This window comes from Thunnus maccoyii, chromosome 16 (genome assembly GCF_910596095.1).
Source record: "Thunnus maccoyii chromosome 16, fThuMac1.1, whole genome shotgun sequence".
Lineage (NCBI taxonomy): Eukaryota > Metazoa > Chordata > Actinopteri > Scombriformes > Scombridae > Thunnus > Thunnus maccoyii.
The window spans coordinates 10,989,996-11,015,514 of record NC_056548.1 but is presented as its reverse complement, the minus strand read 5'-3'; the positions used below and the strand labels follow the sequence as shown (position 1 = coordinate 11,015,514).

Below are 25,519 nucleotides of genomic sequence, written 5' to 3'. Positions count from 1 at the left end.
ATGGATGCGTCACAGGAGATGTGACATGCTTGTTGACAGATACATTGATAAAATACTTAAATATCTCCTCCAGACATGTTTTAAGATATATAAAATGTGCTGCTTTGAATAATAATGTGTCTAGTTTTATCCACAAACAAAGTTCAATTATCTTGTTAGAATCCTCAAAAATAAAAATGTACCCGTTCTCCCTCACCAAAAAAATCCAACATCAACTGTATGAATAGATTTTACTCAAAAAAACAAAACAGCCAACAACTGCTGGACAAAAGATGTCCCAGTGTATGTGCACTGGACGGCTCAAGTTTACACATCACACTTGTGTAAGTTGCATACTGGACCGTGATTGGCTTCAGACTAGTTGTGATGTCTCAAATCATGCTCATAGGTCTATGTCCTAAACTCGATGAGCACATAGAAACTTTCCTCCTTCAGCAGATGAATATGAAAACAGCCTTCAAGTGTCAAACTCTGCACATACATCATTCTGCACAGTGACTACATTATAGTGTGTTATAAGCCATTTATTAATTGTTTATATACTTCATGCTAATAACTTCCGTACATAGAAAAGCAGAAAATTTATCCCGGTGAAATATATTTTAGTACCTGTATTAATTGTAACTTGATATAACAAAGTATATGTTGTGAATTTCCTTTTGTCTCTAGTTGTTAGAGGTCTGATCAGGTCAGACCTCGTAAAGTACTTTTCCTGCTTTTTGTTTTGGTCTTTTTTTAATGCACTCCCTAGAGTATAATACCTTTTCCTCTGTTTTAGCTGTACTGCACAAACTGCTGCGTCTAAATAAAACACCCTGGAAGCTGCCAACGTGTCAAGCAGACTGCAAGGTGGTGTTTAGCTTGACAAGGACTTCCACCCGCCTTATGTTATTTCCCAATGAAACTGTATTACTGCAGTGTCATGGCAGGTCAGGCCTGGGATGTCCACTCCACACGCTAACAACTCAAGTGCCGGGCTCTTTGCCAGCAGATGAATGTCAACTGACAGTGGAGTGAGCATTCAAGGATAAGGATCTCTTTCCACGGTCACCTTTGGTGGTCAAATTCATATGGGAACAGTGAAGTCCTCCTTACCCTCTGCAGACTGCTGAGGCCATGCTGTTATCTGTGGCTGCAGATTTGGCCCGAGGTGCTTTGAGTCGACCGCTGGGATGTTGTCTTCTCTTGTGGTTCAGCTCATGGTTTGTGTGGGTTGGTTATCTGATGACACCTTATAATCCTTCACACAAGTATCCCTATATGGTGTCTTGTACAACGCTTAACTTTGAGGCTTTACAGTGGATTACACTAAGAAACGGGGTTAGTAACCTTTCGGCTCTTAATCTCTACAGCATGAACTCTGAAGGCACATTTTGCTTTTGGAGGACATGCTTTTCCAAACCACTACATATCCATTTAGGAAAACTCTTTGTGATTGGAAATATATTAATTAATAACTCCAAAAACCCCATTCTCTTAAAACATTTTCATTAGTTTTGTTTAATGAAAGGTGCTTGAGTGTGAGTTTTAATTTTGATGATAATAGAATTTACTCCCATGCCAGCAATTATTTTGTGAGAGTAGGTGCCAATTGTTTCCACTGGCACATTTTAGCACTCACTTCTCCAAAGGAGGTCATGAACAGCCATCTAACAGTATTAGCACCACTTGATTGCTTTTATTCTGAAGTAATAATAATACCTGTATACCTGATATATATAAAAATTAAAGTCACGTGGACTCAGGAAATAGCATATAATCAGGATGTGGTAATTTCAAACAAAGAGCCTTGTTTTTAGTTCTGTTTGTTGCAACAATTTATATTGAGTACAGGGAAGAAAAAAAGCCTGAACGCTGGTGGTTACAGCCGATTCCCAAGGCAGCCAGTGTTGTAGGTTGACTGCTCCTGAGTTCCTCTGGAGGTGTGTGTGTTTAAAAAAGCACTGAACACATTCTGCCGCTGTGAAAAATCGCTTCAAAGGGGTATTTCAGCAGTGTTGACTACGGTAAGATACGTCTTAAAGAAAACACTTTCCTTCTGTGATGGATCTTGGTAGAGGTGCATCCAAAGAAGACAAAAGAGGCAATATGTATGAAAATGAGCAGAGCAATGTTCCAAAGGCTTCAATACCAACAGAGAGTATGTTGTAAAATACTACCCCTTGAATATTATTGCTCTGGGACGCATCACTCGTCATGGCTCTCAGCAAGGCTCCTGGAATTAAAGACTTCCTGCAGCAGAGGGAACAACTATACAAACACACACAGAGAATGCAGTCAGATACATGTAATATGCAGAAACATATGCATAGTAACATGCATGATCAAATACATAGAAGCACAGACACATACAGTCAATCAGAAGCTGACTGAGCGTTGCTAAATCCCGCCCCCGAACAGAAATCGTCCAGTCATATCTCAACAACCATAACTGGCTATGGCGGGGCTGTCAAGCTTTTAATTTCTCCACATGTCGAAGAGGTGTGCATGTAACTGTAATACGCATGAGTAAACGTGAAACGGATGAAACTGTTTGTCTGCTCTTACAACGTTAGCATGTCCAGCTAACTAGCTTACACCTTCAGTCGTAAACTAGTGTTATTTCCAAAGGTAAAGGTAACATCAGAAAAATGTCTGTTCAGGGCTGAAACATTCACCCTGTGGGAGCCAAGATGCTAGTATATCAGAGTTCAGGGTAACATTAGCAGCTCTGTCCTGCTCTTTATTTGGTTTGGGGAAGTTTTACACTTCAGCAACACCAGACAAACTTGTGTAAGATATTGTTGGGCTTTCCAGACTCATGGGGTATTTCTCATCCTCAATATCCTTTTCTCTTTTAAAAGTGAAGCATACTTGAAAACACTAACATTAAAGCATAATAATCCCTGTGTTGCTTGTTCAAGGATGTTTTTCTGTATCCACACCAAACTAGTGATGTAGCTAGAGTTATGTTAAAACACGTAACATGTTACATCCTCATTTATTATACTTTAGCTTTAGCTGCAGTCTTTTAGAATTACATCATGTATGCATCATGGACTGTATGTAAAGATGGATGCGAGGTGTGACGTAATCTGTTCGTTTGCATTGGAGCCGGTTTGAAGCCTAGAGTCGCAGCTTATGGTCGTCAACATCTTTTCCATTTGGAGCCAGGACCTTCCAAATGAGGAGTGCGGGGTGCCCTTCTACCTTGGACCAAAACCAATGCCAGCTTACTGGGAACACTTAGCGGTGCACACTTGGGATAACGTTAGCTACTTTAACTAAATTGTACTAACAGGGCAGGTATCATAATCAAGTAACATTAAACTTACAGAAATATTGCAAGAATAGTCCGACTCAGTGTGAGTCATGGAGCCGGGGAGAACAGCAGCCAACTGTCAATCACATGTCAATCAATGCCCACATCAAACATCAAAGCTACTCTACGTCTTTAAATCTTATTAACGGAGCAATAATTTCAAAAATGACCAAAGGCATACTTATTAGAGGGTCAGAATTTAGCAACTGATACCATAATGACTCGTTGAAAAAAATTATTGACTTTATATTTCTAGGGAGAAGTTGAGGCTTTTCAATGGGAGTCAATTGGAACCAGGGATTTTCTTGAGCTAGTGTGTAGCGGCCTTTGGTGGTATTGCACTTTAAGGAATTTCCACACGGTCAGACTGGGAACAAAATTCAGCCCTGGCAATTTTTTGGACTGGCCCCATTTTCCCCCAGTACACACACTTATGAGTTGCATAAAACATTATCAGGCTATTTATAACATGTAGACTAAGCAATAGATATCAAGTTGACAACCTAACAACAGGTGTACTTACAGGGTTTCTTAAAATAATGTAATAAATAAATATATAGCTAAGAAATAGCCTAGAGGAAAAATTGACACCCCAAGAGGCGCAGTTAGGATTTTATTTATTTGACAATTGATATGGGTAACCCAGCGCTCGGCGCACTTATGCTACAATCTGTAACTTCACAAATAAAACATAATCACATGTCATGTATGTAGTCTATGATAAAATGCATTGCTGTCATCATGAAACAAAATAGCCAAAACTTAATTTTCACACTTTCCTATGATGATTTGGAAATGTGAAAGCTATTTATAGTCAATCATCCACCATTATGTTCGCAGCTGGTCTGATGCAATTCACACATCAGGCTTAACGGTCATGATTTCAGGCTTAACGATCATGATTTCATGCTACTGACACTATTTTTAAACGTTGATTTACTGCTATTGTCAGCCTGTGACAAGCAGCATGCCTGAAACCTATTGGAGCAGACCCAGAGTGACTAATCAGCTGAGCCATAATAACACTGTCGCCTTGACATCGTTTAAAAAAATATCATAACACAGTGGCCTTAAGCAGCGAATAGAATAGCATGTCCTACCTTAGGCGGTGAGAAGACCTCTCATCAGTCATCCTGTTGATTATTCCATTAGTGTCCAAAGCCATAAGAATGTCTTTTTCTGTAGCCATAAGCATGAACGCTTCAATATGTATTGCTCCGCAATCTATTCTTGATGAATTTTAAAGTTGAAAAGCTGTGCTCACATACCACTTGTGTAATGGAGAGAGTCAGGTCCAGAGCTCTGCTGTTAACACTGTCACTACATGAGCTAATGTTAGCAGTATCACCTGCTGGAGGTTGTCACTTTTAATGATATCACTGCAGCTAGGCATGCTAACGCTAACAGGATTTTGCGTGGCAGTGGCATCGATATTTTGAATAAATGTGTTAACTTAAAACATTTTCCAGCATCAGACACAAGATTTGTTTTCTTTTTCTTTCTGACCTATTCCATTCCACCTTTTCAATTTTTGGACCTATATCTATTTGTATAGGCTAGCGTTATTTTCAGTCTTGATTTGATTATTTCCCGCTTGACCTGTGACATTACATGGATGGACGCATCCACTTGATAGGGTGAGGGGAGGAAGCTCTAGCACATTCTGCACCTGTCTTAGGGGCTGTGTTTACCAAAGCGTTTTTTTCTGAGGCCAGTGTATTTTTTGAATTGTTTGCAATGGGAGCACCATGTATTTATACTATGCTACAAATGCTAGCAGCGTGACAAGGCACTGAGTGTATTTTGCATTTTTTTCTGGTCGCCAAGAGTTGAAAAATTCTTTGGGTAAAAACTTTGGGTAAAAAGCTGCGCTCGTCACTGTCACTTTTTACCCAGCCATCCAATCACAGTGGTGGAGGGGTGGATGTTACTCAAGTTTCTGGGATCCGTCCAACTTCAGTTCTTGAACCAAACGATGGTACTCACTGAGATGTTTCCTTGCCTACAAAGTCTCATGAAACCACATATACCCTACATGCTTCAGCCTTCCCTTCATTCAGAGCAAGTACTCTACCTTGTGCTGACATTTTTACATTCAGTATTTGTTGATAACACAAACTATCTTCAAAATTAGGTACTTGCAACACATAAATTAACTGTACTTCCACGGATATTCCATATCATAGCAACCAAAGCGTCATTCTCAAGCACTCCCAGCTGGGCATTTTCAGAAGAGCACCTGGCATTATTAGCTGGGAAAAAACGCTTTGGTGCACACAGCCCCTTACAGTATAGGTAGCTTATTGACATTAGGACTGTGTCACCCCCAATCAGATGGGCTGTTCCTACATCAAGTGGGCTGCAGCCGGCAGGTTGAATTTGTTTCCCACAATTTTTTTCCCACATTGATGGTGGCCTTGTGGCCCACAAAGTGGGCTGGCCATCTGGCATTTGCCCAAATAGCCGGATTGCCAGTCTGAGCCTGCTAGCTGTGGTAGGTGCTGCTTGGTGGTATGCACCTATCATATGATAATTAAGGCCCTTTGGCAGGGTTGATGTTTAAAAAAAATTAGCTGTAGATGGACGTTTCAACCACCTCCTGCATGTTTTAGTATAGCATTAGCTTACGCTGATTAAATCTGCAAGCAACATCTGTCTTTTCTGCCAACAAAATTCACAGTCGTTAGCTAAAAATGAGAAGCCTGCTTTTGTTTACTTCTGTATGAAATTGAAGACCAGCTGTTTCAAAAATGACTTCAAGCAGTAAATCTGCCACCATTATCATTGTAAACTATGTTCTGTGTGAAAACAAAATACTTGATAGGCATAGCAACAATATCTAAGGGGGGGGCGGGGCTTAGCGAGTGGTCTGAAAAACCACCAGAAGCTCTCATGCATCATGCCTTTCTGTCTCCTCTCCCTGAGCACTTCCCTCTGTCCCATTTCCCATCTCTCTCTCTCCCTCCCTCTGCCTCCCCTCGCTTTATGCCAACCAGGATGCTGACAATAGCTTCAATAAAGATGAATTGAAATTGGCTGTGGCTGGATTCAGCTTCCCAAGACACACAATGGAAGGAGCTTGTGCTGTAATTATTACTCTGGATTCCAGTACACTGTTCAGCAAACTCATTTTCTCTTGGTTCCTCCTCTACTTCTACCTTCCGTCCTCTCTTTCTGTCCATCTGTCGTTTTCCACCTGGGTTTCCTTTTTTCTCAGGTGATATTTCTCTCTGCCTATACCCCTCTTCTTCCTCTTCAGCTTCTCTTTCAGTCCCTCCCTCTTTCTCTTTCTCTCTTTTGCTCCCTCCTTCTCACCCTGTTCAACTCAGTACAGTCCATTATTGTTGTTTGCTAAAGTAGAACTATAATTTCACAGCTGAGGAGCCAGATCAGGTCTTGAGTAGTGATTAATAATCTGACGGTGAATAATGATTTCATCCTCCATATTCAGCTGTAGGTAATTATTCGCTGTGTAATCGTGGAATAGATTTGCTCATGAAAAACAGACTTATTCAAATGTGAGATAGAAAACAGAACGCCTTGAGTGTGTCGAGGCATCTGCAAAGCTAAATTTACATGGGTGGGTTCCAAATATAGGCCCAGGAATAAGATTAGAACATTGGCGTGGGCGTCACTTCAAGCCTCCCCGGCCCCCAAGTCTTACCCGGTCTTGTTTCAGCTGCTAAAATGAGGCGCACTGCCTGTCCTGCTCATCACAACTGTGATGAATGTGTCAAAAGAGGCGATGCGAGGCATTTCATCCTCTTTGTCCTTGTATCTTTTCTTGTCTATAATGATAATGGATTGCATTTATTTTCTCGATGGACGTCGGGGGATCAAGAGGTGGCCGGTGAAGCAACAGACAGAGCAAGAGGAGATTGAGAGGAAGGATGCAGACATAAGCTTTCATATATTTTCATTGAGCTGCCTTGTTTTTGTTTGTTTTGTTTTTTTTGTGGGGGGAGGTCCATGTGCCAGGCTGTGTAAAACACTGTAACTCACTTATAAGGACATACTAAAAGGAAACACTTTTTCCTGTACATGGCCACACAGGTTTAAGGCCATGAAACGCTTGTAACAACACATAATTCACTCTTTGCATACTTAACTGAGGTGTCTTAATCTACATTTGTGTAATATGTGTGTGTGTGAGTCTATATTTGCACAGCTTTGGTTATTTTGGATCTTGCCGAGGATGCTAACACACATTATACAGATGATCAAAACAAAGGTCACAATGTAGTTAATCCTGGTTGTCATAGCAGTGTGTTAAGTGGGTGTGCTTTGCACAGTGTGTGTGTGAGTGAGTGTGTTAACATGGAGGTGGGTGTGTTTACTCAGTTTTGGTTATTTTGGGTGTTGTCAATGAGAAAGTGAAATCATTTTTACTGTAGGTACAAGTTTCTCTATCTGGTTGCCTGGCAACCAAAAGCCTTGAGTTGGTCCAAAAAATATGCGTGCACATACATCCAGATGCACACACGCACGCATATGCTGGCACAGACACGCACGCACACACACACAAATGCATATAAACACACACACCTGCGTGTTACTGTGGTAAACAACCAGCTCTAGCTCCAGATAAACAAGAGCTATCACCCCCGTCACAGTGTCCACTCTGGGGTTTGTTCTCACAGATCACATGCCAGATCACAAACAGTGTGCGAGTGTGAGCGTGTGTGTGTCTCTCTCTGTTTGTGTGTGTGTGCATCAGGGGGATTTTTAAAGTGCCATTGTTTAGACTGTTTAGATAGTTCTGCTTGCCAGGGGATCAACAATCCCCTCCTGTACACACACACACACACACACACTCACACACATACACAGAAATACAGACACACATGCACGCACGCTCCACATATACATACTCCACATATGCCTGCAAAAACAGACACACACACACACACACATGAATGACAGGAAGATGCTCATCCCCATTCAGGCATGGGAGACAGGCATCAGGTAGAATTTTTTTCCTCCATATTTTCTCATGATGACAGGTGAGGGTAATGGGCCATTAGATTAAGACCAAACAGAGGAGGTGGTTTTGAATGTAATGTAATGCTTTGTTGATAGAAACCAGACGCTGCTCTGCTCCTGACTTAGGCTTTTCTGCAGTGTATTCCCGTACACGCTTCCCTCAAAATAAGGCCAATGATGATAGAATGAGGCAATCTCTGCTCTTTATGGTGTGTGTGTGTGTGTCAGAAGAGAAAGAAAGGCACAAACATGGGGAAAGGAATAGAGATAGAGAGTATGTGTGTGGGGGTGTGTGAAAGTGTGAAAGTGTGTGTGTGCTCATTAAAACAGAGAGAGATGGAGAGTGAAAAAAAAGCTAAGGAGAGAGAATCCTCTGTGCCCGTCAGCAAGGATTTACTGATGAGGAAGTAAAGGGTCTCTCATCTCTCCTTGAGACATTCCCTCCTCAGCCTGCTCCTCTTCCTTACTGCCTTTTGTTAATTGCCATAGTTCAATACTGTAAATTCCCTTTGTCAGCACATACCCTGTGAAGACGAAGAGAGTTAAAATTCTGACCAATTTCAAAGAGGAGAATTTTGTTCTGTATTCTAGCTGTAGATGGAAACGCCACAGCTACAGTAGACCACCTTCAGTTGCAGCTTATTTCAAGCCGAAGCAGACAGTTAGACTGCGGCAGCGTCTCTGCAACAGGTCAGATGGTACAACTACAAATTAATTGTTAATTACTTCTAACAGCGTGGTGCAAAAGATGAGCGACACCTTGATTGCTGTCATGAAAAGATGACAAAGAATAATATCTTCTACAAAACTTTCTGCATCAGAATTACTCTTGGATAAATAATAGCATATTTTACAATATTTTTTAAAGCTTTGAAGTTAAGGCTTGGTGCAAAAAAAATGACAATGCTTTGACATACTGGGTCATGTACAAATTAGAGACATATTGCCACTGTTAAAGGCAAGGACATTGCTTGAAATGATGGGCCCTTTGACAACTACTCAACAGCAGCTCTGACACAATATCTGTAATCCTTGACATGTTATAGGGCTCCTGTCCATATCTGGCTGAAAACCCTTTATCTCCACAATGTCAACTTTTCCACAGACTAAGAAAAACTATTTTACTTTTCTCTGGGTGACAATGCATTTTTGATATTAACTGGTTGGTTTCAGAAGATTCATTCAAGATACAAGGATTCAGAGAGACACATATATAACATATGAGTCACCAAAATGTAACTTTTCATATAAGAAATATATGAGGACTGTTTCACACGCTGTAACTGAAGTGGACATTCAAATAACACCTCCAGTGATGGATGCGAACAGCTCACCAGAGTAATTGCTTAAAGGTGAAACAATGAGCGAGAGCGATGCAGGAAGGAATGAGCTGAGGGTTGACTGTTTGTGTTTGCTGCTTGGAGTCGACAGTATATCAAGATGACTGAACGTAAGTGTGCAAGTCAAGACAGAACCAAAGAATCCATATCAGGAGACAAGTATAATGAAAGGCAGCGGCGTGGGGTGACTTTTCCACGAGGTGGGGCTACGGCCCTCGATAGCTCTGTGCATTTTGGCCTTGAGCATAAGCATTACAATGTAGCAGGGAGCCAGCTGCTGATGGCTAGCGGCTAGGCTAATGGTTCCTATAAGTTTTAAAAAGTATCTTTTGGTGGCCACATAGCAACCACTTTCACTTTACAATTATCACCACAGTAACACAATGATCCGTGTACGTTTTGCCTGACTTCAAGGGGTAAATGTTATCTAATAAGGAAGCAGACATTTCTTGGGCATAAAATTTTGCGCCCTAGATCTAGTTATACATGCACTGTCAACCAATCAGGTGCCACCAGGAAAAGCCCAACATATTACAAACATACCGCAATCGGGCAGAGAACAGTACATCCTTTGGCACACAAAGGTTGTAGGCAGCGCTTTTTCATTAGTCATCCCATGTTTCTGTAATTGTGTGTGATTTATGTGAGAGTAAAAAGTGAAATTTATACACACATACACAACACAACAATAACAACAATGATTTTTCATTGAAATATGTATTTCACAATTGCAGTCGCAGGAGGGGCGGTGCACCAGCACCCTTAATGGACCACACATCCCTGGTGAAAGGCAGATCAATGTGTAAACAACCTGGCCTTGCAGCAGCGAAGAAAACACAACCATCTGCTCTGGCTAGAGGATTTTCTTCCTTTTTTTTCACTTTCCTCCATTGTCTTCCGTTTAGTTTTCTATAAGTCTGGATCTTGAAATGTTAATGTGGTAATATGCAAGAACTTGTTTTTGTTTTTTTTTATTTCAGTTTTGGCACTCACTTCTGTGGTGTTTGTGCACTTACTCTGCGGAGAGCACTAGTCATTCAAACAAGAGAAGAGTCTTCTTTCTCCTTGGATTTTATGTTGTTAAAGTTGATGTTTCTGTAGGCGGGGCTTTCTCGGTTGTCTGTTCAGCTGTGGTTGCTTTTGTTACTCATGCAAACTACCTAGTCCTCCTATTTATCCAATCAAACTTCTGTTTCTGCTGGGTATTTAGAGGCACAAATGTGAAAGCCTTCATGAGCTTTATTCACCATTGTGCTGTTTTAATTGTCGAAGGGGAGTAACTGACATTTATTTGCACTAAAAGGTAAAGGATTAGCATGACTGGAAGGATAGAAGAATGAGGATTACTGTATATTAGTGCTTAAATATGCACGCATTGGGGCAGCTTGCTCTTTAAAATAAACCAAATGAAAACAGGTAAAAGCAACAACCACTCTAAAAATGTTACATTTTGACAAGTCAATGTAAATAAGGTGAAAAGGCAAGTTGAAAAAGATTTTAAATCCTTAAGACAACTACTGAGTGCAGGAGAGAGTGCAACTCAATATGTGTGAAATTGCACCTTGCTTTCTATTTTACTCCTTTCTCCTCTGTTTCTTCATTTCTTTTGTCAGCCTCAGAGACTATTTTGCCATCCATCTTTCTACTCTCGGCCACAATAGAGAATATGCCCCAGGTATAGCAGGCAGACAGACAGAAAGAGAGATACACAGACAGATTACCAGACAGATAGAACAGGAGGTGGTTGAATTATCTATGCAGCGAATCACAGCAGTTACAACTTGTGATCACAGAAGGAATGAGAGGCAGGGAGAGAGAGAAAGAGAGTGACAGGCAGAGAGAGAGAGGGAGACAGAGAAGCAAAAACAAGTGAGGAGGGAGGTGGAGGGGGTAGAGGAGGTGTAGTTGAAAGTAAGAGGAGAATAGAGCAGTGGAGGGAATCGATGTTCCCCATGCGATCTATAGAACTCTCAATTATCCTACTGCAGCCTGTCGGCGGCGGCTCTTGAGGAGATGAAGAGGGGAGTGAAGAAGGGAGGTAGAGGCGGTGGAGGGAACGTCATTGAGAGGCAAACAGTTGGGAAGGTGCCTGTTTCAGCGGTATCTAGGCTAGTTGCAGTTGCAGAGGAGAATGTGATGGCTAACTCTGTGATGCAATGCAAATTTACTGTCCTGTTTGTCTCACGGCGGCGGACTGCAGAGGACAAAAACACAAGACGCAGGAGAGGGAGAAAGATAGAGAGAGAGAGAGACAGCAGCAGAATGGAAATGAGAAATAGAAGGAAAGAAAATGAGAGAACAGAACAAAGATTAAGGAAAAGAGAGACAAAGACAGCAAAGGGAAACAAGGGAAAGGATGGAAGAATGGTAGACAGACAAAAAAGGAAGGGAAAATAAGAGATGTGGAGAAAGAAGGTAAAGAAAAGAGGGTAAATAAATCCAATAGAAACCTTCCACTTACAGCAGCTGACTTCCTCTGAGAAAATCGATGCCGACTGTAGCCAGAGTCCCCACAGGCCAAAGAAAAAAGATCCACTCTGCATGAGCATTTTCAACACATACCACACATGTTGGTTATGCTACACCTGTGTAGAGACTTTATCAAACAGCCAAATGCTTCACATCCAACCCTAAATCCAACTTTAACTCTAACCCTAATCCTACAGTTTGTAGAATGTTGTATAGCTTCTGGGCCATGACTTTACCTTTGTTTTATAAATGCGCAGTTGTTTTTTTCCTTTTCTACATTCACTATATGGTGAGAGAAGGCGCATATTCACACGTACAGCACATAAACCAACAGGAATAGCTTCTAGCAAAAAAAAACCAACTATTACATATTGGGAAAACTAATTGATACTCATAATGTAATCCCTTGGAACTCCACAACCAGCTGTGGCTGAGATATTATAAATTTGTGATATGGAGGGGAAAAAAAACCCCATGCAAACTGCTAGATCGAGCGGATTGAGGCTGAGTTTTAGTGCACTTGGCTCTTGGCTACGGCTTTTACATGGCAGCCAGATGGGCAATATTTTATGTTGTAGACTTGGGTACAATTTAAGTTGAAAATCAACACTTGAGCTTACTTTTGGCCAGTGTTGGCACCCCTCACATACAGTACAGTATATTTTGGCTAATTCTGGGTATTACATTAGTCTGCTAATCATATATGTTGGATTGATTTTGACATGATTTTGCTTTTAAGATTTGTGTTTTATTATTGTAGACAAATATAACTAGCTATGGTGGTTTGTATTGAGTGTGTGTGTGCAGATAAAGGGGGAGGTGTTTCTGGGATGCTGGAACAAACTATTGAGCTTTATCGATGTTGTGGGCCCAACTCAACACCAATTATTGAGAGGGTGACTACCTAATGACCCTTAGACTTGCTGGCACACCTACACTCATACACAAATTCATATCTAAACTGTGTTCCTTTTTTTTTTGGTGAGACAGGTCAAGGGACATAATTCAAGAAACAGTTCTACTAGAGAGGTTTCTAATTAGTGGCTGTTGGTAAGACTAGTGGAGCCAATTATATAGTGATGGTGGTTAGACAGATGAAGATGAAGTTGCCTATCAAGCCAACTGGGCCAGCAACTGTAGGATGTAAGGATGCTTTAGAGGTGCACGAGGCCAGAAACAGATGTGAAAAGTTTTCTGATATAACTATTAGTAAGGCTAGTGGAGTTAAACAAGAATGACGACTGGGCTACTGAACAGGCCATGGCATTATGATGATACTGCCTATCAAGCCAGTTGGGCCAGCCACGGTATGAGGCCAGGTCAAGCCACCGAGCAATCTCGGAACCATCGGCTATCATCTGATGACAATTTAGCCTCTGGGGGCAACAGCCAATGTTTTGGGGCTTCTGGTGTAGCTGCTGGCTACACTGGATATCCGGGCCAAAACTTCCTGTTTCGTATGCCAGTCATTGTTTACAGTCCAATTAGCAACTTGTTAATGCAAAATGCAAGTGAATTAAAAGTAATTAATTTCTTTTATTACACGGGTCGAACGTTTCTCCACACAAACATTAGTACTTTTTGTAGGTGTTTTAGGTCCAGACAACATTTCAGCCAATGCGATCTGCCTCTTTCACTCCCCACACAGACTGTTTACCTGCACGGAAACCAGAATGTTTCCGGTACCAAAATCTTGTCCCTTGCCTACAGATATCTGCATTCATATGCAGAAATTAGCCACCAAGTATCTGCTCTATGCTTGGGTGACATTTAAAGGCAGCTGAATGCTGGGCTTCCATAGGATTGCTCTCCCAACCTTTGGCACAGTTTACTGTGTATTGATAAATGACCATGCAATGACTAAATCAAGTGGGAACTTGATCAAAAATAGCATAGGGAAAAAGAGAATTGCAATTGTTTGGTCAGGACGCCATACAGTACAATGTAACAAAAGACTGTCTTCACCAAAAAATTACAGAACTGGTTGTTTGTGCAACCTTTTCCTGGCAAACTAGCTCTTGCAGTTGTGAGAGTAATTACTGCCCCTATAATTAGAACTCTCATGTGTGCATTAAGTACAGAGCTGGAGCCAGGAGGTGATTTGCTTAGCTTAGCATGGAGAAACACTGGAAGCATTGGAAAACAGCTAGCCAAAGTTCAAAAATACATCTGCCAGTACCTCTAAAGCTCACTTAACATTGTATCACGATTGTTTAATATGTATACAGACAGTAATGTGATGACAAGACTCTAAGTTAACAATAGGATATAGTAACAATGAATTTACTCCATAACCAGGCCAGCTCTTTCCACTTGCTTCTTGTCTTTATGTTAAGCAAAGCTAACTGCTTTCAGGCTCCAATTCCATACTTATCACAGACATGAGAGTGGTATCAATCTTTTCATCTAACCCCCAGAAAGAAAGTAAACAAGCATATTTCCCAAAACTATTCACTATTCAGTGAATGACCAAACAAAATCACAAGAACAGTGGGTTGTTAAGACGGCCCTCTCAAGTATAACTAAAACTGAGCACACACACATACACATACAGAGAGTACTGAACAATCAATCAGCCATTTCCCCCCAGACTAAACACACACACACACAATGCCAACATAGACACACTGACACGCTGCACAGAAAAATAGATGCATTCTTAAGGTGCGTTGATGACTCATTTTAATCGATGGTAGACGGTTTAGCTGCTCCAATCTCCAGGGATGGCTGGCTCTCCTGGCTCAGTGGTGGGTCACTCAGTGATGGGTCACTGGGAGAGATCCACTGGATCGATAGATCACTTAGACTCTGAGGGAAAGAGAGAGGCAAAACCAATCCATGAATCTGTTAAATTATGTGTGTGCGTGAGAGAGAGAGAAAGAAACCAGACTGTATGTCCAGTATGTGAATGAGAAGAGAAGAGAAGAGAAGAGAAGAAAAGAGAAGAGAAGAGAAGAGAAGTGAAGTGAAGTGAAGTGAAGTGAAGTGAAGAGAAGAGAAGAGAAGAGAAGAGAAGAGAAGAGAAGAGAAGAGAAGAGAAAGATTTGTGGCACTATGAGCTCTTCTGGGTCTATGAGACCCATTTCTCTTTAAAAAAAACTTCATCATCCTCCCTCAGTGCCACTGCATGGATGTGTGTGAGACTGGGTGCACACACATACAGTATATGAGTGTGTCTGTGTGATAATTGGGCGTAAACAACAGTGAGACAGTAATTAGGGATATGCCATTTCCCTTCTCTTCTCAGCTGTATTGTCTTTAAAGGTGCTTATGATTATGATTGATGTCCCTTTTATTTAGCGTTTTGTGTGTGTGCGTGTGTGTGTGTGTGTACACGTGTGTGTGTATGTCTGAGATTGTGATAAAGGGTTATTGTATTCGGACTCAAGCTGTGCTGCATTGAAAGGGGGCCGTACCGAGTCATTATGGTCAGTAAGACATCCATTGATCAAACTGTCAAGTATCTATGTTTGTGTGTATGTGTGTGTGTCTGTGTGGTTTCGAGTATGTGTGCTCCTGCCTGATAAGCTAATTGCCCCTTGGCCAATGAAAATACACGGTCTAATGGCTCAGAAACATCAAGTCAATTAGCACATATAACAACAGGCAACGATACAGTCATTCATTCACTTACACATTTTCCCTCATCAAACACATTATTCAACTTGTGTTTGTTGTTATTTTTTCTCCTCTTTTTCATAGTGCTGCTGCTACAGTATATGCATACACCTACATGTGATACTAACATGCATGCACACACCCACCTATGCAGCGTCTCTTTCCCCTCTTTACTTACATGCAAACGTCTGTGCACACTGGCTGAAAATGAGGCTACACAACATGTGAAGAGAGCCGAGAGCTGGTGATACCTTAGGGAGCTGATTTACAGCGCAGGAGTGTGTTTCATGTTAAGAGACACACACATGTACAAGATGCAGATATATACAGACACAGATGCTTTCCAACACAATAATTTATGCAATCTAAAAAAAGGAGATAGCTACTGAATCCCTCCATCAACACAAAACAACAAAACGCCCTCATACACACACGTATCCATAAGAGTGCACACATATACACACACACACGGATCACACACATGGAGGTATCGGCAATAAAATGGGATTAACTGTGGCTGCAGCTAATCCTGTTTGTTTGGTTGTTTTTTTTTTTTCCAAGTCTGATTTTGACTGCACCATATTCACAACAAGCTCTAGAGTTGAAACCCAAATCTGTCAATTTCCTCTTTCCAAGGTAAAGTGGTGACCACTGTACTGTACCTCATACAAGAACATGTTAAGAGTTCAGACGTATTGAATTAGTGTCTTTATCTTATCTGTATATTCATCCAAATGCCCAAGACTTCACTAATTTCATAAATATTTCCACAGCTCTGGTAGCCTAAAGGTAAAAGCCTAAGACAGAAAATTCTGTTGCAGCTCCCCAGGTCAGCTTATGAAAAGAGTGCTCTGGAAAAATGAATGTGAAAGGCAGTTAGCACTCACATGCTCCAGTGGAGCCGCTAAGCAGTCGAGAGTAGCAGACAGGGGTTCTACTCCCAGGTGTGAATGTTTGTAAAAGCAGCAAGATACCAGAAACAAAATTGAACTCCTGCAAATCCAACGGCTGTCCATCACGGAACAGCAAGCAATACTCACTACAACTTAAGATCTGTGCTCCAGATGGAAGTACTTGTAAATTGCAAGTTAAAGGGTCAATTAACCCAGATCATGAAAAACACATTTTCTCATGGCTCCTTGTACTATAAAGCTTGCTGAGAGGTTTATTTTTTATGCGCACAGCTTTTGAGTTATCTGCTTCTGAAACAGGTGCTTCCACTCAATAGAATGGAGATTAATGTAATTATGTTGGTGCTGCTCAAAGCATTTATACCTTTTTCGGCATTACTTAATATTACTGGTCAATTATATCGTTAAGTTTTATTGACAGTTTTCTCGAAAAAACTAGGCAAATATACACTAATTACTAGGAATGTAGAGGCACAGTTTTGAGACATATATTTGACTAGCTGAGTTTAAAAGCAGTTGGGAAATTTCATTGAGAGAACAACTCAATTTAAACCTAAATTTCTATTCATTATTCATTTTTATTGAGAAAATAGAAAATAGATTTTTATTGAGAAATTTAATCAATAAAATACTTTCACCAACATTAGGTCTTTTCAGTTTTTTTCTGGACAATCAAAATACATTCTTTCTTTTCTTTTCAAATTCATTTTTATTGCTTTTAAAACAAATACAGTACAGATTTTTAAACAGAGTAAGGTGGTTTCATAACAGTAGTAACAGTATTACAAATCAACCTTTCATCTTTGATTTTAAGCGGTGTATCCAAATAGTCCAGTTCTAATGTATCTTCATAAATTGGAAATAGTTCACTCTTGTTTAAGTTTAATTTGTTCCCAGAGATTTGGCCAAATTGGTCAAGCATTGAGAGTACAGAAGGCAGGGAGGCATTTGGGTCTGAAATGTATAGTAAAAGGTCGTCCGCATAGAACAACACTTTGTGCTCAATACTCCCCCTCCAGATGCCTGACAGATGGTTGCAACTGTGAAGAGTGATAGCCAGTCAAATCAAAAAGCACAGGGCCTAAAGGACACCCCTGGAAAGCCCCACGCTGGAGTTTGAAGGGTTGATGAATCTGTCAAATCTGACATCACCTCACAATTGTCCAAATGGATCTTTTTGATAACTTGTTTAGCTTTCATACCTCTGAGTTGATTTTTTGTCATATTCATTCACTGTGCAGTAGGTTCTCTGTCTGGTACATTGAGTGGGGGTCAAGATCTGTTTGGAGTCCTAAGCGTTTATTACATAATTCAGGTGTGGGGTCTGGGCATACTGTTTTATCTAGTTTGAGGATTTGATTTGAGAGTTCTAGTCGTCTCTTATGGAGGTTACTACTTTTGTTTGCTACAAAGGATATAATTTGGCCCCTAAAATACACTTTTAAGGTGTTCCATACAGTTAAGCTGGAGACTTCAAGGAAGTGTTTGTGTCAAAGAGGAAAGTTATTTATTCTGCTCTTTACTTCACAAAGCCCTTATCAGATAGTAAAGTTGAGTTAAATCGCCAGTGTCTCTTTGCCTTGCCTTTGACCAATGCCATGAAGAGATAAACCCAGGACCAGAGGGGCATGATCAGAAATCACAATGTTTTGAAACTCACAAGAGTGAGCCTGCAAGATAAATATTCTCCATCTCTGGGGTATAAAAATACATCTGAAAAGCAATATTCAGAGAGGAAGGACTGTATGTAGTTGGCTGATCTGCTGACAGCAGAAGGCTCAGAAGAGGCACAGTCAAACTCCTGGTCTAACCAGCAGTTGAGGTCAACCCAGAGTATCAGAGAATGTGTGCCCAGATCAGGGAGAAGGGAGAAGAAGCATTCCAGAAAGGCGACATCATCTAAATTTGGAGCATAGACATTAGCTGAAACCACCTGGGTATTAAACAGCTTTCCTGATACAATTAAGTAACAATCATTTTGATCTTTGTGGACACTAGAGGTCTCAAAAGGTATATTTTTATCAGTCAAAATAGCAACTCCTCTTGCCCAAGGCTGTATTCAGACCGAATCAGGTGCTGTGGTGCACCGCCGCAGGGTTGAGCTGAGGTATGTGTGTGGGTGTGGCTGTGTTTGTGCTCTGGAATGTAACCGTTGTGAAATAATCAGAAAATAACGTTTCATTGATCTGATTCACCGGCTTTCTCACTACCACCACTCCCTCTCTTCATTCACTCTCTAGCTTGCTCCACCACAGCTGGTATCTCTCTCTAGCTCACTGGTGCTCTCAGCTCTCTCTCTCTCTCTCTCTTTCTCTCTCTGTCTCTCTTTTTCTTTCATCTTTTTTAAAATGAGCCAGGAAGAAAAGTATAATTTTACTTTTAACATTATCAAACAAAGAGAAATGTCCTCTCCTCTTACTAGTAACATATTTGTACTCCCTCATGGCAGCTCTGATCAGTCTGCTCGCTGGCTGTGATTGGCCACCGCAGCGCAACGTCAACTTGTGTATCTCCAAAAGTTGACTTTGAATCAACTTTCTTGCCGCAGGCCGTTGCGGCACCACTGGGGCCAAGACCCCTGCAGCTTAAATGCACTACCCTCATTCAAATGAATGGGAGGACAGGCGTTTTCGCCACACCACCTGATTTGGTCTGAATACCCATTACATATTGTTTTAAATAGGCCAGTAGGTTTGATAGAGATATTGCACAATTGCAGCAACAGGCAGCCACTGTGAACAATGCAAATTGACTCTGTAAAAAGTTAATTTTACCTAAAAATATAACTGGAAGTGCTCAAAATGACAGTTAAAGAAGAGTAAAGTGACAGCTGAGAAAAAAGAATCCCCTCCAATTTCAGCCACTTTTCACCACTGGGCAATGTAATAGCCTCACTGGGCAAAGAAGAGCAGGCCACTTGTACAATTCGGCCATGGTTCTGCCCGCTAGTTTAACACCTCCAGGCTGTAGTCTTCGAGGACACGGAGTGCTCTGTCAGTTTCTGTAGGGGATGGAATTACCTCCTTCCTGAAGACCTCGGTGAGTAATTCTGAAAAGAATTGGGTAGGGTGTCTGTATTCAATGGATTCTGGCAAGCCAAGGATGTAGATGTTTTAGCTTGGAGGTGTCTCCACGCAGATTGGAGCAGAGAGACTCTAGAACTTGCTAGTAGCAAGTAGGCAGTTTTCCTTGGAACTACTTTTTTCCAATGAATTATATTTGTCCCAGTGGAAACAGTGAAATCTTTGATATATAATTAGACACCACTTAACGCGACCATATCTGTTTTGTTTTTTGGCCACTTGAAGGAAGCAGAAACAAGGTGTGACCATAACATTGACTTATGATTTAAGCTGATAATGCAAACTTGTCATTTACACATCCAGCAGTTACAAAGTAACATCATCATCATCAAGTATGTTTTCCTTGGTGTAAAATAAGAATTGTGTTTTTGTTACCTTAGTATGAGCCCTTTATATGTACATAGGGAGCAGGTCCTCTACCTTGGAGCCTGCCATGTTGCACCGCCATGTTTCTACAGTAGCCCAGAACGGACAAACCAAACACTGGCTACAGAGACGGCCTGTCACGTTTTTCACAAGTTTCACAGCCACCGTAGGTTCTCCTATATGGTTAGAAGGGGGGAGGGTATTCAGTTGGTTGCAATCTGCAACCTCACCACTAGATGCTACTAAATCCTACACACTGGTCCTTTAAGTAAGTCTTTGGTAAAACTGATTTATCTTGAAAACTGGCACATGATCTTGAAACACAATGTAAACATAGGTAGTGAAACCAGAAAGATTCAGCGAAAAAGACAGAGGTAAAAAACATAATTAATCATGCAACATTATACATTTTGGAAAAGCTTTTGTATTCTGCGCATGACTGCAAACCATCATGAATACACAGTGAAACCCACTCTGAAAATATAAATAAAAGGTACTCTGTGTCACTTCTTCTAAAAGATGGACTTTTCATTTTGAAATGAAACTCTCAGCAAATGCTTCCTGGGGCTTCTTTCCCCTGTTCTGTTTGACCTGATTTATCTGTCTAACTTCTGGCTGGCTAAGCCTTGCAGCTTTCTCTATGATCTTGTCTAAATTTACATCTCTCTACATGCCCCTCTAATCGTGGCTGAGGAGAAGTTCTCATCGCTGCTGATGAAAGAGTAAGAGGTCGATCAAATGCAAAGCAGGCTCTCTAAAGCCTGCTTTGCATCATGCATCACTCTTTCTTTGTGGCCTCCAGCTCACAACACACAAGGATAGTCTGAAGGCAGCACTCCCATGAAAATAAATGATCAGACTTTGGTATACCTTCACAAAGAAAGTGAGACAATTTTACAACAAATGGGAGGTGATTAGTGTGTATCAAGGTTTGTGTTCAGCTCTAATAGAGGTAGGGCAAATGTGTGTGTGTGTGTGTGTGTGTGTGTGTGTGTGTGTAGGATGAAGGGATGTGAGGTAAATCAAATTCACTGGATGGCATCCGATGGACTAGAAAGACCAGAGACACGTTTGTCCTTTAATGTCCCAGATACATTAAAGATGTGGTATAAAACATGCTTGTCAGCATAAATCAATGTCAACTTCAGTGTACACTGCAAGACAATACAGGCACAACACAGATCCAATAGCACTGAGGCACTAATATGGTGTTTACTTAGTTTCAAAACTCACATACATAAAAAACCAGGTGCGTGCACACAATATGAGCGCATAGTACGAACAGTATCCGCGAGCGGAAAACTATCCTCACGAGAGAGCATTTCTGCTCCATGTGCACACGAGCACTTACTTATCCCTCCCAACACGCTCACAACTGCTCAACACTTGCTCACTTGTCAAGTTGACTTTTGAGAATTTGGAGGAACAGTCGAAGACAGGCAATTGCCGGAGAGAACAAGGGGAAAGATAAATAATGATTTTTAGCAGCTGATTCTCAGTTTTTTACCACTCACGCTTAAGTGTTAGACATCGTAGCAAAAGCCTTAATGCTGTTTAAACCCACTTTCAGATTTGTGAGACCTTTATTTTGCTTTCACTGATAATTTTCCATCCAGACCACATTAGACCAGGTCCAGATCAAAAACCACTATACTTAAACCTGTCAGCTATGGACTAGATTATGAAGAAGACTCCAGAGAATCATTAAAACACAGTTTCAGATTTGTGAAGGCTTTTGCTACAATGCCTAACACTTTTTTCATAAGTACTAAAGCACTAAATTATCTCATTATTTATGTTTCCCTTTGTTCTCTCAGGCAACTGCCTGTCTTCAACTGTCAGTGATAAAAAAAAAACAGCCAATCAAAGGTCACGGTCAGTATTCTAAGTGACCAATCAAAGGAGCAGACTGTCTGTTCCATCACAGCCTCTTAAGTCTCAAAAGTCAATTTGTCAAGTGAGCAAGTGTTGAGCAGTTGCAGGCGCATAGAGAGGGTTAAGCGAGTGCTTGTCACAGCCCAATGCTCGCGTATTTGTACACACAACGTATTTGTGCACGCGGAGCAGAAATGCTCTGTTGCTTCTGTGCGCTCATATCACATACACTGGTTTTTATATGCACAGGTTTTGAAACTAATTAAACGCTTTACATTAAAAGGTTAACTACAGGTATCAAGCAAATGGCAAGCACAATCTTTCAGAAGGCTTACAAAAACATCTGCTATGAGGGAGACATAAATACAATGCAGCCAGATAACTTAAAGCAATAATTCATCATTTTGGGAAATAGCAGCCAGTTAGCTTAGCACAGAGACTGGAAACAGGGGGAAACAGCTAGCTTTGCTCTGTACAAAGATAACTAAATCAGCCAACCAGCAACTTGAAAGCTCCCTAATTAACATCTTGTATATTAGTTAATCATTCTTAAAAGTGCATAATGCACTCAGTGCAGTTAAAAGCAGTTGCATATTGGACCACAATTGGCATCAAAAACAAGTTGTTATGCCACAAAATCATCTTGTACATACAGTAAACTCAGAGGATAAACACAGAGAAAGGTTCCCCCTTCAGTAGATGGATGAGAAAGCAGTCTCTTGGTATCAAACATACTGTACATCATTCTGCAGTGAAGCGCAAACATCCAAGTGAAGCAACAATTAGCAAAACACACTTTTAGTGGAGGGGGACTTTACGTAATCAGCTGGCAGCTATGGCAGGTGACCCACACTGACCACTTTGGCCAAAGACCAAAAAAAAATCACATAGAAACAACTGTTTTATGAGTGCACTCAATTTCCTTCTTGCAGCCTCAATGATCTGTCCGTCCTCGCTGGCAGAGGCAATGAAATATGATGCTGAAGATGGTGGAAATTGGGGAGCAATCAGATGATGGTTCTGAAGATGATGACGGAGAGGAGCCATAGAGCAATGAGAAGATGGTGGTGATGGTTATGATGAAAATGGAAACCAGAAGTGTACACACACTGGGAGTTACAGTGTGTTTCCTTTACTGGGTTACAGAGCTAAGAGCAAGTTGCAGAGAAGGAGTATATTAAAACCATTAATTAACTCATACAGTGAATATGGCTTCTTTAAATGAGCTTCATTTGACCTTAATGGGAGGTTATTTCGCATGACCTGCTACTATCGGGAGCTCGCAGACTGTACTTGATTAATATAGCTTCATTTGCTATGATAGGCTATTTGTGTAGCATTAATAAATAGAAGGAGACAGTAGCTAATGCAGACAGCAGCAGCATACTATTTATGTATTTTAAGCCTCAAAAACAAAATTATCCTACATCAAGAAGAAGTGATTAATGTAAAATGTGATTTGAATAATACAAAGACAATTGATACTAATAGCATAATAGGAGAAATGTATTGATACTACAGTAATTCGATGCTGAAAGCCCAATATGTTGTATCCTAATAGTAATAGTAAAACCCAATGATATTTTTTATAGTATTCTCCTAGTGTATCTGTGATTGGACAGCATACCTTAATGGCACTCCTTTTTTCCCAATGCCTGTAATACTGCTAGAATAAATAAGATAACCCCTGATTAATGCATGATTCATTAATGCTTTATCATCTGTAAAAGAGCCATTGAGTTAAGGCGGCATCTATGCCCTTTAGGGGATCTTCAAGTGGCTGCCAATTATACATATATATATGTGTGTGTGTGTGTGTGTGTGTTTGTGAGTGTATGTATGTTCCTTCTTGTTCATTTACAGTATGTATGGTGTACCTAAAGGGCCTATGATGATGAGATTTCCTTTTGTTGATGTTTCTGTGGAGTTTTCTGCCACAAGTGATTTATAATGGCTTTTACAGATTGTTATACTGAAAGTGCCGGGTTTTTTTTTTCAAAAAATAACTGCTTAACTGTTTTGTAATTTCAAAGTCTTGGGTATTGCTGAAATAAAATTAACTTATAAATCAGGAAGAATGAAACACTCTCAGTTCTGTATTGGCAGGATACACCAGGCAGAAACAGAGGGGACATATAAAAAGCTGGATAGATCTCACCTCACAAGTGTGACGTACCTCCCACAGTCTAGGAGGTTGTCCTGGCCAACCTCAGCAGGCAGTTGGCAGGCAGTGGAGGGTCATCAGTTGATTTGGTTCACCTGGGCCTTCCAGACTATAAAAGCTGGCCCATGTGATCACTCTTTCTCTCCCTTCCTGCAGCCCACGTCCACCTTATATCACTCTCTTTTGCACCTTCAACACTTCCACAGCACAAATCCCACACATGCATGTATTACTGATGTTGGCAATCAATCTATTGTTTATTTGTGTTAACTTTAATTTTAATAAATACGTTTGTTCTAAGTATAACTCTTGCATGGATTCCCTCCTTGTCACATTCACACATACACTGTATGTCTACTGCTATGAACAGCCCTCCCCTCAGAAAACAAGGCAGGTGGTATAATATGAAGATTCACAATTTCTCCATAAACTGCAGTTATGACATGTCAAAATGAGGGGGAAGATTTTGCACACACTCACATGTTCATAGATGATCTAGATCCTTAATCATACTATATGTTTTGTTTTTACAGAAAGTGGAGACATTGGTCAACTGTTTTTACACAGGACAAAGTGGTGTTTGGTTGATTGAAAGGGCTCAAGGACCTGCTACAAATTAACATTTGCAATGATACTTTTACACTGCAATTCACATATAATAACCTACACACCTACACAGATACTAATGAGACAACTGGGTTCCTTTTAAACCCTGATGCATCATTTCTGCATGTGTCTCCTAACTGGTAAATCCCTTTGAGTCCTGTGCTGGTTTTTGCTGCTAGTTTAGTGTGATTTTGAGACAGCAATATAAATCCAACAAATCTGTATTTTTACAACTAAAACCTTTATTTTTTCTATTCTGGCTTTCCAGGAATTGAATGTCGTGTACCCGCATTTTATATTGACACACATTTTTACGCTGCCTCTAAATGCTTAATATGTGCTGGGTTAACAGGATAAAGCAGAAAATGGATGAATGGATAAATGCCTTGTGTAACTAAACAACAGTGTTTCAGCTGGCAGGAGCAATAACAAGGAAATGGCCTGGTAAAGTTAAAAGCATCTATAAGTAAGCATGGGCCTGGATGTCAAAATGTTCTTGATAGAGGACAAGGATTGGGTTTGCAATTTTGTTCTTGTTTTAGTAAACTAGGTCACTGAACATGTGTGGTGCACCTCACTTGGAGCAGAAAAAAGCTGAGAAAACTTTCTCTTGTGGGTTCACATTTACTTTGGCTGCTTAAAGCTGCTCTGAAATCAATATTTGTATATCAATAATGGATCGAATGAATCTATGTGTAATGTGAAGATGGTTACTGGCTTAAGGTGATGACATGATAATGTTGCGTTCCCAGCATGTTTCCCAGCTGCTAGATGCTGGCTCAAAGTCAGTATGGTCTCAATCG

At 40.7% G+C, this 25,519-nt stretch overlaps 1 long non-coding RNA gene across 1 annotated transcript; it reads right to left on the bottom strand.

Annotated features, from left to right (window-relative positions):
* Positions 1-467: 467 nt before the first annotated feature.
* On the bottom strand, positions 468-4,938 carry LOC121880510. The gene is made up of 3 exons (XR_006091555.1): positions 4,570-4,938; positions 4,402-4,480; positions 468-2,250 (listed from the first exon to the last, which is right to left on the bottom strand). It is a non-coding gene; the product is annotated as an uncharacterized LOC121880510 (long non-coding RNA).
* Positions 4,939-25,519: the final 20,581 nt, after the last annotated feature.